Source organism: Ursus arctos, unplaced genomic scaffold (assembly GCF_023065955.2).
Source record: "Ursus arctos isolate Adak ecotype North America unplaced genomic scaffold, UrsArc2.0 scaffold_4, whole genome shotgun sequence".
Classification (NCBI taxonomy): Eukaryota; Metazoa; Chordata; class Mammalia; order Carnivora; family Ursidae; genus Ursus; species Ursus arctos.
The window spans coordinates 77,249,609-77,265,992 of NW_026623056.1; the positions used below are offsets into that span (position 1 = coordinate 77,249,609).

The 16,384-nt window shown below is 39.2% G+C and overlaps 1 protein-coding gene and 1 long non-coding RNA gene across 7 annotated transcripts in view; both read right to left on the reverse strand.

The window, feature by feature from the left end:
- Positions 1-16,384, reverse strand: part of APP (amyloid beta precursor protein) — a 256,039-nt gene that overhangs the window by 204,779 nt on the left and 34,876 nt on the right. The gene's annotated exons all lie outside the window — the stretch shown is intronic.
- LOC130542615 (uncharacterized) lies at positions 50-14,968 on the reverse strand. Its single transcript, XR_008957290.1, has 2 exons — positions 8,942-14,968; positions 50-8,905 (listed from the first exon to the last, which is right to left on the reverse strand). It is a non-coding gene; the product is annotated as an uncharacterized LOC130542615 (long non-coding RNA).

Genomic DNA, 16,384 nt, shown 5'->3' on the forward strand with positions numbered 1-16,384 from the left:
TTTGTTTACGTGACCAGGATGACTATCAAATTAAAACAGAAAATTGCAATTTTCCTAGATTTTTGTCCCGTGTGTGGGTGCATGTATTTGCAGAGGGAAAGAATGGAGAGGCAAGTCAAAGCACAGAGAAAAGGGAAATGTGATTACAGAAACTGTACACAGTTCCAATTCACCTGTGTGGACAGCTGGCCTCCTTCATTACCTCCACTATTTGGGGCACAATCATTTCAGATCTCGAGTTTCAGGCTTAACTGCCCCAAGATTTGCCACAAGAGTGAGTAAAGAGAAAGATTCCTTTGGAGAACTGATCCATGTTTCACTCCTTAAAATCTGACATTCTTTTTGGGGCACTGTTGACCTGGCTTCAAATGACAAGTTAGCCCTCCTTGATGAAAACATGGTCTTTGCTGGTATTGATGAAGTGAATGCTTCTATCGGGACCCAGAAAATGGAGACCACCCCAGTGGCCGGGGCCCACAGCACAAATCTAAACCTCAATCAGCCTGCACTTCAGGGAAACACCTGTCAAGAAATTTTAATGTACACCAATCACAATGTGCCAACCGAGCCTTAGCTAGTTTACCTTACCCTAGAAATCAGGACCTGCTAGCTTTATAAGGGTATCTCCCACCTCCAGCCAATCATGCCCCGGTTTCTGCACGGCCTCTTCTAAATCTCTTTAAGTTCTTGCCCCAACTCTAGGGAACACTACTCCATTGCTTGTGGGGCACTGTGCTCCCCCAATTCATGGGCTGTTTTCTCTTGAATGAAGGACATCAAACTCGTAACTTATATTGTTTTAGTTTTGTCATTTGACAATATCGAGTTTTTCTTTCTGCTCAGAAGACAGATATTCTAAAGCAGACCCCAAACTCCTTCCATTTCGTAACCAGTCCAGTAAATAATTCTTGCTGCTGGTGGCCAGTAGGATATCAAAAGTTCTCTCAACAGAAACCTTTGTTACTCAACACCCATAAAACTAAGTTACCAACGTTTACAGCATGAATTTTAGGCAGGCCTGAGACAGAGTGATGTCCACTGCCCAGAAAGATATAAAATCTAAAACTGGAATTTAAAAAAATAGAGCCTCATAGATGGCAACCAAACTATACGCCTAAAAAAAGATCTATCCAACAATGCCCATTTAGTCCTAAACAGTATATGTTCTATTTTTTATATGCAGTATATTTAAACTGCATACATATATATACCATAAATACGATATATAACATGCATAATTTTGTCTCATGTGCTTACACTGGTAATAGTCAAACTCTTCTCAAGGTCGTTGACGTAAAATTAGCTTATCTCTTAATTCTGGGTTTTACTGGTATGTTTCATATAGTTGCCCCCAAAACACAGAGTTATACTATCTTTATACTATTTTGACTCTCTCAGCATTGCTAGCTCTTCAGCCTTGACCCTGTGGACAGGGAGATAGGAAAAGGGGTAAGGGCAAAAATCAAAGCCTCTACTTGGGCCTTTCCTTTGAAGATCTCATTTGATGCTGAGAAAAACCAAGATAAGTCGCTTCTGCATCTATTTAAAGAATCAGAGAGGCTCAAAACCTGCCTAGGAATCTAATCACGGCTGTTACACTAAAGCCTATGATTGCTTTTTTTTTTTTTTTTTAACTGAATCAGCTGGTATTCCTTCTACTAGTTCTTAAGCTTTTTTATTCTTCAATCTTGAATATTATTTTCAAATAACTTTTTCCCCCTATGGTAGTAATATTCTGCAATCCTTTGTTTCTTGCTTTTTAAAATTTTATTTTTAGGGGCGCCTGGGTGGCTGAGTCAGATAAGCATCTGCCTTGGGCTCAGGTCATGAACCTGGGGCCCTGGGATCAAGTCTCACATGGGGCTCCTTGCTCAGCAGGGAGCCTGCTTCTCCTTCAGCCCGCCGCTCTCCCTGCTTGTGCTCTCTCCTCTCTCTGACAAATAAATAAATAAAATCTTTAAAAAATAAAATATTAGTTTTAGACGAAGTAAAAAGGGAAGCAAATCTACAGTTTAAATGTTTAATCTGCATTTCTCAAATTTAAATCACTAGATGTTAACTGGGTGTTATACGCAACTAGTGAATTACCGAACATTACATCAAAAACTAATGATGTGCTATGTGTTGGCTACTGAATTTAAATTAAATAAATAAATTAAATCAATCAATCAATTAATCACTAGATGTTAACAATCTAGTAATGTTTACTGGCTTCCTTTTAAGAAATCTCCCCTGAAATGCAAATGAAAATTTTCTCCTAAATTTGTTCTTTTCTTAAATCAGAAGTAGAGAATTGAATCTGCAAAGCAGGGGTCCAGAATCCCCAACATTCCAACTGTTAATGCATGTTCATCAACCCTTACTTTTACTTGATCTGTATTTTCAGGGATATACGCGTATCCCTGTATAAATACATACTATACAGCTAGTTAGCGATAGTAATAAAAATGCATGCACACACATGTGGGTTACTGGTAGAGATCAAGTAAATTTCAAATGAAGGTGTTTTATTAAAATCTCATTCTAGAGTTAATGCATTTAAGTCACAAGCTGGAGGACCCAGAAATTGTGTTTCTCAGAGAGGCTGGTTTGAATGGCATTCATTGTGAAGAAATTTGATGATAACAAATGAATGATTTTCCAGTATAATGTCTGCTAGTTCTGACAGCTAGGGCAAATTAGCATTCAGTACATAATGCAACCCAGAAAAATTCAAATTCTATTACTCCTCTCCATTTTAGACACAAGAACAATTCTATACATGCTCAGTTTCTTTTCTATTGAATCTGGCCAACCTCTGCCAAGATCAGTGAACCCAGAGGCCTGGGAACTAATTATTTTAAGCCACTGAATTCTGGGGTGGGTTGTGGCTTTGCAGCATTACTGTAGCAAGAGAAACTAATACAGCTATGTATTTGATAGGAATACTAAAGTACTAAGTAATAGAATCAGGGCTCAAAATTATTTCAGGAGGTAAACTTTCTCAAATTGAATTTAAGTATATACAATATCCTGTGTTTTGCTTGAAATAATTCTTTGATGTAGTACAGGACAGGAAAGGCACAGCTAGGTAGCAGTTCCATAAGAAAAACATCCCAAGGTTTTAAGAGATGAAAACGAAAGGAAAAAAAAAAATAAAGCTAATGCAGTTTTATGTTTTACAAATACAGAGCCCCAGATGATCATGGGAAATCTTGCTGTGCCAAATCATATCCACAATGATGTGTTCGCATTTTTATTTTTTTAAAAGAGTTTTTCATTTTTAAGTAATCTCTACACCCCACATGGGGCTCGAACTTACAACCCTGAGATCAGGAGCTGCACGCTCTACGGAGTGAGCCAGGCAGGCGGCCCTGTAGTCACATTTTTAGATAAACACTAAAAAAAATTAAAGAAAGATTACTTTGGAGGGTATGAAACGGAATAAAGGAAACCTCATTTAAAACGGAGTCGGAAGGCCAGAAGGGGGAGCTCTAACACCCCACCACTACTCTTCAATTGCATTTCCAACAGGAAGAAGCCTACTTTGCTACTCCAGCAGGAGGAAGTAAAAATTTCTCCTTGCCCAGCAACAAGCTCAGCCAATAGGAAAATTCCACAACTCAGCCAATGAGAAACCAACACTCTGAACTCTTGCTTTCCTTCAATGGACTTTTATTCAAAGCAGCCCCTCCCAACTTCCTCCTTTTCTCGGTCAAGTTCCTTTGGTTTGTCAAAGCTTGTGTGTTCCAAGTTGCAATTCCTCTGCTATTCCCCAAAAGACTCAGGTGTTGGTAAAATAACTGGCTGTTTTATTTTTAGGTTCGACAAGGGAAACAAAATGTTATCAAGTAACTTTAATGAAAATAAGAAAAAATAAAGGTAGAGACAATCTCTGAAGGAAAATCACAAAGGAAAGTCTCTAAATGTGAAAACAGTGATGGAGAATGGCCGAGAAGGAGCATCGCGGAGATGGTGAGCACCTCCCCAAGGAGCCACTTAAGTGGATGGATAACCATCGATCAGAGTTGCAAAAGAGGTTGCTCAACTGGGTGGGAAGTTGAAAGAGGTTATATAAGTTTTCAAAAATGTAAAGCAGTAGGATCTTGTGCTCAAATAAAATTTTGTGTGAACCCCTCATAGCTGGGCACTTCCCCCTCAAAACCTGGATTTCAGCTCCACACAGCTTGTGCAACACTGGTCTCTCCCAAAATTTGCTCTTCTACTGTCTTTTCTATTGTTAGCCTATGGGCCTACTCCCCTCCACCCTCAAACACCTTTGCTCCCTTCTGTTCCTGCATTCTTAACATAGTTCTCAATAAAATGACTACACTGTTGAGTATGCTGAATCTGTACTAATAAGGGTGAACACTAGCTGTCTGAACTGAGGAATTAAATTTTTCATTTGATTTCACTGTAATTCATGTAAATGTAAATTAAAAAACAGTGAGTCCTATTACTGAAAAACGTTTAAGCAAGTTTACAACCTGAATAAACAAATCTACTTTTTTGACTGTCCATTTTATGAACTCATCAAAATTTTCTGATGAAAGTTTAGTGTCCCAGTTGAGATTTTGATGACTTACCATGAAAGATTATATTGTAAAATACTTCCTTCCTAATTTTTACATGCCGAATGAGTGGGTTCAATGAAAATATATGATTAAAATTAATTCTTATTGTTTACCTTTTTAAAATGTGGCCTCTAGAAAATTTTTAATTAAATGTGTGACCTGCATTATATTTCTAATAGACAGTGCTACCCTAAGCATTTCCGACACAAGCCAATACAGAATTTAAAATGCAGTAATAAATAAATGTCCATGTCAACATATTAGCCATTTGTCTCTCATCAATCTTATTGCACTAGCATATCACTTCCTCTCAGTCTTTCTTATAATCTCTTGGAAGTGAGGACTTCAATTAATTCAACGGGCACAGACCAGCACATTTATAACCAGAAACCTGATAAATATTTGATACGAGGTAGGGATCAGATAAAACAATGGCTTAACTGTGGCATATAAGCCATATTCTCTCAGTTTTATCTCCTAGAGCTGAAAAACAAAGATCTGAGTAGGGGGTAAATAAGATGAGGCTCCAAACACATGCCCTGAAGCTTTTAAGAAGATGGCAATCAGTTGCTGTTATCTTTAAATCTGACTGATTTTGTGGGCTTCTAAATTTTTCTTTTTCTTTAGATTTCTGTGATTTTGTGGGCTTCTAAATTTTTCTTTTTCTTTATATTTCTGTAAATGACAATTTGTTTAAATGGACAGGTTTTTTTAATTGAATTAAATGTATTTTGTTTTCACTCAATATGTTTTTAAAAAGGAAATATTTTAATGAAAACAGTCTAATGCTACTAAATAGACAATGCTCCTGGCTCACATTTTACATGTGGCTGTGCGAATGCAAAATCTTATTCTAATTACACGCCTCCCGGCAAAGAACATGCAAATTTCATCACTAAATACTCATGCTAAGATCATACCCCACCAAGTAGCATGTGCTCGCGGAACACAAGCAGGGAGGATACTGGCCACGCATAGCCCAGCTCAACCCTCCGTAGGAGGTAGAGGTGTGTGCAGAGAGGGTGGGGTGAGAAAAGGGGATGCACAGAGTTCTGGAATGTTGGGACAAGTACTTCTGTCATTTGATACCTGACGTTGAGATCATACCAGATTTCTCCCACATGACACCAAACGATTCCTGAAGTTAAAGCCTCACCTGGGTTTAGCACACAGGCATAGCCAAGTAAGTAGAATACTTATGAGCTCCAGATAGAATTTATCTCGTGGATTTGGAACATACTATACTGTCTCCACGTAATTTGCAAGGTAAATTGTCAGGATCGTTCCTGGGGTCATTTCTCTTTTTAACACGAGATTCTGATGTTGACCTGATATTTGAGATTGCTCACTCATCACCTGGCAGATGCACTTATCTTTACCTTTTATTCAATAGCATACTCATCACGGGCACCTGGGTGACTCAGTCAGTTGGGCACCTGACTTGATCCCAGGGTTGTGGGATCGAGCTCCTCGTTGGGCTCTGGAGCTCAATGCAGAGTCTGCTTGAGATTCTCTCTCTTTCTCCCTCTGCCCCTCCCTCCCTAAAAATAAAGAAAATCTTTAAAAAATATATATCATATTCATCACTATCTAATGACACAGCTCTAAAATGGACTTTGTCAACAGCACTTTATCTGTAGCACTACAATATTCCAGAGCATAAGGCTTATATGCTAATATGCTGAAGGTACAAATAAGTGTGTATTTACAAGTTTAGTTCTTCCTTTTTTCTTTATTATTTTTTTTCTTTTTACCACTGCAATACTGATCCACTCATAATGTCCAGCATAGAAGAAACAGTCTTAAGGGATCATTAGATGGGGAGAGAAGAACAAGAAGTGTCTGAACAAACTATACTGGGGGGATAAAATGGAAAACAAGCTTCCAGAAGAGGTAGTGGGTTTTATAAATGGAGCCAGTTTATCATTCAATTAGACCATGTACAGGAGGGCCATACCCACACATGTGCATTCTAGAGTTACCCATACAACTTGGACTGGAGGGAAAAATGGGCATATTCCTCTACTACCCTTGTTCAGCCAGAAATTCATCCCTATTTTCCTTCATAGCTTCTACCAGCTTTTAGGCTTCAGGCCACTATGAACCCAACACAGGCAGAGAGACAAATGTGGCTAAAATGGGGAGAGGTGGATAATGGGATCCCTAGTCTTGGACTGTCCTTAGTGGGGGAGCCAGCATGCACATCTGGGCCTGGTACACTACAGACTATCCACACCTTTCAATATCTTTATAATTTTCAGTACTAAAATGGTATGAAAATACTTACAAGGTTATAGACCCTTAGAAAAATGTGCATTTTGCTGGTAAGTTAAGACAGAATACTGTCCCTTCAATGTACATTAAAATCTCAGAGCAGCTGTCAGTGGGATGTGGGTGCATGCAACAACCTCCGAGCCCCGCTAACCTCGCTAGGAAGTCATTTCCATCTGAGTTCCTACTAGCTTGAGGTGGAGCAGTTCCGAACACTCTCAGCTGACCTGCCACTGTGCGTGCCAAATTTAAGGGACTTGGATAATTTAGCATGGGTCCATGAGCTTGTGTCTTATAAAATGGTACCAACTGGCTCTTGCCATTAGTAGAATGCTTTCAATGAACAAGGAAGATCAGAAGTGGAAGAATGATAATTTAACAAATTTCATGAAAAGGTTTCTGAAAAATTTTTGAAGCAAGTCACGTTAAGAGGAGACCAGGCAAGCAGGAAGGAAAAGAAGAGGGAATATAAGAACTGGCTCCATGAAAGTTAATAGAGACAAAGGAATTCAGATATTTACCATTTACTTCTGTTCATACCTCTTCATACAGACACCCATATGCATACACTTTCATATTTATGCATAGATAAGAAACCACCTACAGTCTGTTGGACCAAGAAGGATTATAAATAAGCATGTTATAGGGGACAAGAGTTCAAATATCTGTATGTCAAATGGCATCAGAGAATTCATGATCTTGAAACTCTACCTTACTGTTTCAAGTGACATCAAAGAATTCATGATCTTGAAACTTCACCTTTCTATTTCTAGAATATTTGTAAACTATTTCAGGAGGAGAACATGAAATACCTTATTTTTAATATGCAGACAGGATATTTACACATTATGTCCTTTGGTTTATTTCCTTTCAAAGTCGCATAATATTAACCTATTGTCTACTTTTCCTGTCTGCTTAAAACGCTCATGCTATTGTGTTTTTATTACTAGGACTTTTAGTTTAGGAGAAAACTGCTTTGCAAATGTAACAGAAATTCAGAGAGAGTATTACGTTGATGTGAGGAATCTATGATAACATTCAAACAGCATTCCTGCTCATTGTTCAACTTGTATTCTGTTAACTTATCACTTTCAGTGTAAACCAAGACTGTTTCTTTTCCTCCAGGGTTATAACACTGAAGAGTACTCAAGGTTTAAGTTTGAAGCTATTTGCTTGATAAGCAGAAGCAGATTATCCTTCCTCAATAAGGCACCAAGCCATTTCTCAAAGCAGCTTTCCCTTTCTGGAACTCTAGATTCACAGTAAGAATTGTTCGAATTGCCTTTCCTATCAGAATAAAGAGTATCATGAACTACAATATGAGGAGAGAAAAAAATTCTGACGGGAGGTAACAGTGAAGACCATTTCTATTTTCTTGGCTATGTTTAAAAAAAAAATGTTGCAGAAACAATAGGAGACCAGGAGCAAAAGAATACACACACACACACACACACACACACACACACACACATATTTGGAGTCTTACATTTCCAGTTACTTCTAATGTCAGTTTCAGTGACAAACATCTGAATCTTAGCTTCTTTCTTTCTTTTTTTTTTTTTTTTTAAGATTTTATTTATTTGACAGAGATAGAGATAGCCAGCGAGAGAGGGAACACAAGCAGGGGGAGTGGGAGAGGAAGAAGCAGGCTCATAGCGGAGGAGGCTGATGTGGGGCTCGATCCCATAACGCCGGGATCATGCCCTGAGCCAAAGGCAGACGCTTAACCGCTGTGCCACCCAGGCGCCCCAGCTTCTTTATTTCTAAATGAGAATACTAACTATTTAGGGGCACAGATATGATCTAAAGGAAGGCAATCTGACAGTGACAATGGTAAAAGTATGTGGGGTGCTATTACTGCGAGGATGCCCTTGGTGGTACCACCTGTAGGTATTCATCTAAGTTTTATCCGTTAGAGTAGAAGAAAACAATGTCTACACACTTCAAGTGTGTGAACGAGGATTCCCAGTCTTTCCAACATGATAAGTTACAGATCTTTGACTTCCAATGGGCTTACATCCCGATAAACCCTTTGTTAACCGAAAATATCTTAAGTTGAGAATGCATTTAATGCACCTAACCTACTGAACATCGTAGCTTAGCCTCGCCTCCCTAACCTACTGAACATCGTAGCTTAGCCTCGCCTCCCTTCCATGTGCCAACACTCCCATTAGCCCATAGCAGGGCAAAATCACAACACAAGGCTCATTTTATAATAAAGTGCTGAATACCTCACGTAATTCCCTCGAACACGATACTGAAAACGAAGAACAGAATGGTTGTCGGCGTGTTGGTTGTTTACCCTCGCGACCGCGCGGATTACCCCTGGAGCTGTGGCTGGCGGCCGCCGCCCGGCATCAAGAGAGAGGATTGTACCGCAGACTGCGAGCCCGGGAAAAGATCCAAATTCAAAAGTGCCATTTTTACTGAACGCATATCACTTTCGTTTCACGCCATCATAAAGTTGCAAGTCATAAACTGAACCATCCGTACTTCACCGTATACCTGAGACCCTCTTTGCTCATTCGTACTTGCCTCTCTTTCTCCCACTGCAAGCACTCAATAAACATTTACGGAAAGCATTAGGGAATGCCTGGCATGAAAAATATAACAATAATAACCAGCATGTAGAAAATGTAATCATTGACAAAGGCATGGAACAATAAAAAATAAGTTCCAACTTAGATACCTGTGAGATTTTTTCTACCGTGGCACCAGGAACATAATTTCCTAATGCAGAGAAAAGAAAATACAGCACCCACACCCCTGTCTTTACCAACTCCCAGATGCCAGTGACAGCCTGACTTGTTTGAGGACTCAGGCTCCTCTTAGAAAAAACAAAACAACAACAACAAAAAAACCCAAAAACCAAAAACATGGCAAGGTGGCTTGTGATCTATATGGCTCAATGACCTTTAGAGTTAATTTCCTAACTTTTAGTAACACATTCCTGAGAGGAGCACTATTTTGCAATTCAGGCAGCATTTAAAAAAAAATCAGATTATCTCACTAGACTCCAAGATTTGCACAAACAGTGTGGGCGGCCAGACTCCTTTAATAAAGCATCCAATCGACTATTTAAAACATTCCTGCAGCTGAAAGCCCTCAGCAGCATGAAACTGATTCTCAGAGATTTCAGAGTAACCTAACACCTAAAGTGAAGGCTAGTATAAAAAAATACACCTGAAAATATTACAAGGAAGAGACAGAAACTATTTGTTGAATAGCTAAGCGAAACAGCACATGCTGATGGCTATCAAACGCTTGTCCTTCTCACTTCTAACAGAGAAGGTTTCAGAGTTTGATCCCTGGGTTATGTTTCAGGAAAGTTCTGGCTTGATGCCTTATATGAAGATAAACATTTCCCAGGTACAGAATACATTCAAGCCTGGGGGCAGAGGGGTGACCCAAACAATCCGGACTTCAATGGACACACAGTGATGGAAACAAAAACGAGGCGTCCCCTCTCACTAGTAAAAGGTACTAAAGTGACAAAGCAGTGGCTGGTTTGATTTGGAGAAGGGAGAGATGGGTGGGAGTTGGCAAGGAGTAGGCACACCAAACACTAGAGCAGAAAATGTACGTGGCATGAGTGTGGGGAGAGCACGTGTGAAAGGTAAGACAGGGCTAGGTATAAATGACCTTGAATCTATAATAATGTCCAAAGCCAAGGGGAGCCAAGTGTCACCTTTTACAGAGAACAACAACCCATCTGTGTATGAGGGGAGCACATGGGCACATGACCTTCTTTTGTGGACCCCTTTCTCTCTAAAAAAAATTAAAATTGGTATTTTAAGGCTGTGGTGGTATAAAGGTGACTGTAATTCAGGCTAGATTCATTAGCATATATTCATTATTATAGTCATTTTTTTTCTTCTGAGTTTTAAAGAAATTAAAACTGAAACCTTTTCATGGGCCCCAAAAGCATCATAGGCCCAATGCTCCATGCATAATGGAGGAGCCGAATCTGGGGTGTAGGGAGAGGAAAGAAGTGCATGGCCAAGGACACAGCATGAGCTTAAGCAGCAAAAGAAAAATGGGCAGAGAAGGCAGAAAATGGAAGCAAAGGTGGAGAGAATTCTGAGGCTTGTGAATTTCAAGGATGGAACCCCATGGGGTGCTGGTGGTGGGGAAGGAATTTGCAGGACCTGCCCAGCTGACAGCAACAAGTGTCAGAATACAACATGCGAGAGATTTCAAGTCCATCCCAATGGAATGGAAGAAGGAAAGGAATAGTCAGTCACTCTAGTCACCACTCCCCTGATTTATCAGCACACATCCCATTCTGCCCCACCTCCGTGTGCTCCACGTCACACAGGAGTTCTCGTATCAATATGGGTGATCAATCCATCTGCATTTCATTGCCTTGAGTGATGGGAAATTATTTTAATTTTTCAAAACTAGCAGATGTTTAATGGAGCTGTGCAGGGCTGCTGTTATATGTCATGGTATACTGTGTCTATGTAACTTGGGGAAAGAATGATCTGGAATCTTGCATCACTAACTCATTCCTGAGCCACAGGAAAATCTTTGACATTTGCACAGAGGGATAAGCCTTAACATAGTGAAAAAACACGCAATACAGACCATATCCTGCCCCTGAGGAAGAGAAGCATTACACTGTGTTGCAAAGATTTAAGTTCTACCAAGAAATCTAACCACGGGTTATGTAGGCTGAGCTTTTAAAACAAATCTGTTCAAATAAACCAAGAGAAGTACACAGCTGTGACCACACACACACACACTAGCATGTAGATTCAGGCTTCCTACATTACTGCAATTGCTCATGGTACATAATTCTAAATAATAAGAATTTTAAGTAATTAGAATGGAGGTCTCTTTTCAGATTTGCTGGAAGCCATTTTACAGGCATGGCTTTTTTCTAAAGAGAAAATGACATGAGGGGGACACCTAACACGAAACTACTCTGGCCTAATGTAATGAAGGTAAACTCTCAAATATCCACATGCACTCTCTTTTATAAGCACGGCCAATCTTTAGTGAAGAGCCAAAGCTGTTAGGCTATGCAATTTAAATATTTTAAATAGTTTAGTAAAGCTGTTGGGCTATGCAGTGGATCTCTACAGGGGAAAGCTTTTTACCCACATGGATCATGAGTCACCTTGACTTATGAGCTCATGAATTGTTTCTAGGTAGAGGCTCAAGGGTCTTGGGAAAGCTGACTGTCACAACTTTGGTGTTGCTTTTGTTACTAAACATACCACCATGTATCGGGATGGCCTCCTCCAGCCTCCCACACCAAGAATTACCTGGTTCAAAATGTCAATAGCATGCCTAGGTTGAAAACACTGACCTAGACTCTTCCTCAGGGCCAAAGAGTCATGTCTTACTCACCTCTGTATTTCTAGGATAAAACTAAGAACAATACTGGTGCTCAAATATTGGTTGAACCAAATAGCTTTTCTCCCAGAATACTGAAATAACTAATCTAACTGAAATAACATAAAAAAGCACAACTATGTAAGTTCTATAAAATATACCTTGCCTTCCACAGATACAAAAAAAGATATATGTTGATTTTTAAAAAGATATGTGGAATATCAAATTATTAACATTAAGCATGATAATATACCCCGCTCAAGAGTGGCCCACTATTATTTTGTAGGCAATAATAAAAAAAAATGTATTAACTCCTTAGGGGTCGATCTATGACAATAACCTAACAAGAAGTCTTGAGGGTTAATTATCCAACCTAAGAACATGCACAAAAGGGGTGGTAATAGCTTCTAAGCAAAACTGACCAAGAACACAGGATCGTGCACTCATTAGAAGGGCTCCAAGACCAAGAAATCCAACCAGAGCTTCTGCCCACGGGTAATTTTGGCCTAACTCTAGCCAATCATTTAATAATGAATGACTCAAGACAAAGGGAGAGAGGGCTAAACCACTGGAATTCCTTTGAATAACTTACTAACTCTACAGGAATAACATGTGTATGCTAACAGGTTACATTAATCAAAAGTCCTATGAATAGACATGACTAAAAAAAAAAAATTGTTTCCAGAAACTTCTTCATGTACTGTCTCTGCACTTATAAACCTAGTCAAATCTAACACTGCTTCTATCTCTAGAGACCTCGGGGAGCTCACAGATGGTTCAGGGTGCCGGTGGAAGGACCTGGTTGTGGGAACCCACACCTGAAGGTACCAATATAAACCTGGAAATCAAAAGGGAGAGGTCAAATTCCGTCTAGTATTTACCAGCAGTTTGGAGGGAAACTCTTTAAACTCTTGATTTCCTTCATCTCTAAAATGGATATAATAACATGCCACCATGTAGGTTATTATGAGATTAAAATACAATAATATACATAAGATGGATAGCAGGCCATTTGTTTTACAGACAGCTAATCATATTGACTTGGCTGGGATTTAGTGGGAAGAAAGAAGCAATTCCAGTATGAACGCTTCCTGAGACATCCAGAGAGACTGAAACTAATGAAATACAGTATTTGAAATCTCCTGAGAGCTATCCCCACAAAGATGTCTGCTCCTTATTCAGGAATCCTGAGAGAGGGTTTTCTGCTCTAAAGAAAATGCTGACTATATAACCAGATATGACACACTGGTTTAAAGAATGTCTTATGCCACTTGAAATAGACAATCTTTCCTCATTTATCTGCACGATGTCTGCCTGCCAAGTTGTTTCTAAGTGAGACAAACTAGTAACTACACAATGCCATCATTCCCAGCCACAACCTGCAAGCTCAATGTGGCAGATCTGACTCACCAAGTTGACACAGTATTTTTGAACCATCTGAGATATTTTAATTCGTGCAGGTTTAAAGTGTCGATTATAAGGTTCATGAAGTCCACTCTGACAGTGTACTTTCAGTGAATGACAAGGATTCAAACAGGGTGAAGGAGCTATAGCAAATATCTAGACGTTAAGAATTTTTTATTTAGCCACAATGTATTCAATGCCCCTTCCTTCCTTCCTTCCTTCCTTCCTTCCTTCCTTCCTTCCTTCCTTCCTTTTCTTCTTTCTTTCTCTCTCTTTTTAAGATTTTATTTATTTATTTGAGAGAGAGAGAGAGAGCATGAGAAGGGGGAGGGTCGGGGGAGAAGCAGACTCCCTGATGAGCAGAGAGCCCAACTCAGGGCTCGATACTGGAACGCTGGGATCACAACCTGGGCCAAAGGCAGACGCTTAACTGACTGGGCCACCCAGGAGCCCCAGTGCATTTCTTTATAAAGAACTTTTCTCACATAAGAAATTTTTTGTTGCAAGCTCATACCAGTGTTATTAATCACTAAGTAACATATACTCAAAAGGCCCGGTGGAGTTTAAGACGTGTTTTTCAAAGTATTAAAAAACACCTCATTTAATTCCTAAATCAGTGTTCTCAAAAACAGTTGCCAAGAGATGTTAACAGTTATTCCCTGGGGCAAGGGGAGGGAGTGATTCTCCTGTCAAACACATATGGGAGATGGACCCTTCAAGATGAATCAGGGAGGCTTTGTGAAAAATCCTATAATAATGAAGCCAGTTTAGCTTTTTTTATACCAAGTTTCCCAAGCGTATTTGGCCATGGGAGTCTTCTGTTATAGCACAAATAAAGCACATTTATCATATTGGGAACACAATTTGAGAAACATGCTAAGATACTTGAAATGAATGACCAAGCAAAATTTAAACAGGTCATTTTGAGTAAATCAAAATAAATAAAACCAAATAGAAGTCTTACAGGGAACAGGGGTGGGGAACCTGGGTGGCTCAGTCAGTTATGCATCTGACTCTTGATTTCCACTCAGGTTATGATCTCAGGGGCATGGAATTGAGCCCCCCATCGGCCTCCATGCTCAGCATGAAGTCAGTTTGAGAGTCTAGCTCGCCTTCTGCCCCTCCCCCGCTCATGCTTTTTCTCTCTCTCTTAAAATAAGTAAGTAAAATCTTTTACTAAAAAAAGGGGGGGCAGAACAGGGCGGGGAGTATCACCCAGTGCCCACAGAACTTATGATAATAAGGCATCAGATCTGGCTCTAGGCAGCATAATTACATGACATGTAGCATGTAGAGCAAAAAAGCAGATGACAAGAATAACTATGTGCTCCCCACCAGAATATTTCAACGCAAATCATGGGCATGTAAAAACACGCAAAAAAAAAAAAAAAAAAAAAAAAGATAAAAATCAAGAACTTCATAAGGTTTCAATACAGTGCAAAATTCTAGGTCTTTTGCCTCTTAAACTATACAGGTAAACTGAATCAATGTGGTTTATTACAAGTAAAGTTAGATTTTCATTTAGTGAAATAAATGTGAGATGGCTGATGACAGGTGCACTGAAATCACATCCGGGGATTCCAATATCACATTTGTATAATTCAACATGATACTAAGTAAAAATAATGAGTGGATAAGAACTAAGAAGACAGAAGTCCTCGATGTCATAACTCTGAACTAAGAGCACACAGCCAAGAGGAGAAAAAATTAATGCTTTTGTTTCCACAACACAGAGCATGAACTACTGTGGACTGCACAATAGAGAATACAAATTACTTCTGATTTTCCCATTTTCACACAAGTGAGAGAGAAGTCAGCCCGACTCCTATATTAAATTTCCCTTTCGTAAAGGAAGGGCCTTCAGAAGACCTTTACAGATCTTTATACATGTCTTGTGATATTGGGGAGCTCGACTATGGTGACAAATAAAAAGCACCAGATAAGTAAAAGATAATTAACATAATACCCAGAACTATTTCTTAAATTATGTTTTCCCTTAATTACATATTGTTGAACTGTTGGGCTCATTTTCACTGTGAAGAAGCTATAAAGTGTTCAATGTCACAAGAAAGCCAGACTGGCTACACTTCCCATTAGAAACAAGCGGAGACTGTAATTCCTATGAAGCTTACATTCAGAATCAAAATGAGACCCAGAGCATTATTCTGCTATGTTTAAAACACAGCAGAATTTTTTAAAATTGCTATAATTAGGTCCTCCAGTTATTCACAGATTAGATTTAGCTTTAAAGTTTAAAACATCCTTCTTGCTTTAAGTTTCTGTTTGAAGACTGGCAGTGTTGTTTCTCTGGAGGTAGCACTGTATTGATGTTTCAAAGAATGACAAAACTTCTGCAGGAAAGAACAAAGACTCTCTTCATGAGGAGACATGCTTGCCCATGACAATAGTGGCTTATAGCTGAAAAGCTCACCAACTAACAATTCTCATTGAATTTTAGGTACTGGCTCTGTGAATCCTGCACTTCTCCATATTTTATAATACTCAAAATCCTCAAGAAAGCTGCTTTGGGTATTCGGAACATTCCACGGGGCATTCTACAACATTAAAAATATTGGGGAATGACTAAACTGTTTGCCTAAGATTATGCTACAGGCAAATTCCTGTTTCTAAATGTGTCAGGTCTGGACAGCACAAATATGTAAGCTTTAACACCCAAACAAAAAAGACTTTACTTCTACTTAGCATTTTGTATTTTTAGTAGTAAGTGTTCCCTTCCTTCCTCCCTCACCACCACAGAAAAGCAGGGGGAAAAAAAATCTACTTAAAACAGCCAAAACTATCTTTTAGATGGGAGT